This window comes from Rhea americana, unplaced genomic scaffold, assembly GCF_003343005.1.
Source record: "Rhea americana isolate MKP2758 unplaced genomic scaffold, rheAme1 scaffold_1, whole genome shotgun sequence".
In the NCBI taxonomy this organism is placed as follows: Eukaryota; Metazoa; Chordata; class Aves; order Rheiformes; family Rheidae; genus Rhea; species Rhea americana.
In genome coordinates, this window is record NW_028185038.1 from 13,953,326 (window position 1) to 13,954,118 (window position 793).

A 793-nucleotide genomic window follows, 5' to 3' on the forward strand; every position below is an offset into this window, starting at 1 on the left:
CAGAGGCCCCTTACAACCTCAACCACTCTGTGATTCTGTGAAACAAACGCAGGATCGTTCAAAACACTCAAAATATTTACTGAGCATTACAGTCTTTTTGTATCGTTATTGGATGTCTTAATTATTGTTTTAGTCCRTGCTTTTAATGTAAAACTGCGTTTTTTGCTACTTCCTTCTTGGCTACTACGGTTTTCTTTGTATACCACAGTAGCCCCTTCTGCTGGTGACACACATCACTAGGGCACTCAAGTTTGTCACCTTTCTAGGCCCCTTCCCTGTTTGTTCCCACTGGGGCTGCCGCCCCACGGAAGCACAAGCCGGCGTACGGGCAGGTTACGAGGGCACAGGGAACAGCAGTGCTCCGCCACACGAAGCCGCCTAAGGAAGAGGCAGGGTGGCCATCAAAGCCACCCTTCCTCCCTCACACAYGTGCTGCCAGGAGAGGCGGGATGGGCAGTCACACCTAGCCCGTTTTACAGCTTTCCAAACACCAGCTTGTGACCTTCGACCAAAGCTCTGTATTTCAACCTCCAAAACCCAGCACTGGCCACTCAGCAGAGAAAACAAAACAAAAAACGCAGAACGCGCTTTTAAAAATGAGGCTCTCGCTGATCCAGGCCGCAAGGCACAGTGGCCAAGGAGAGGTGGAAGAGGAGAGTCCCGGTTCCTGCACGTCCCCCCCTCCTCCCCGGAACACCTGCCCTCCGCGCCCCGCGGCAGCGGCGCCTCCCGCGCCTCGCTGCCCGCGCAAGACGGCGGCGGCCGGGGCGCGCGGCGCAGCGGCGGCCGCCCC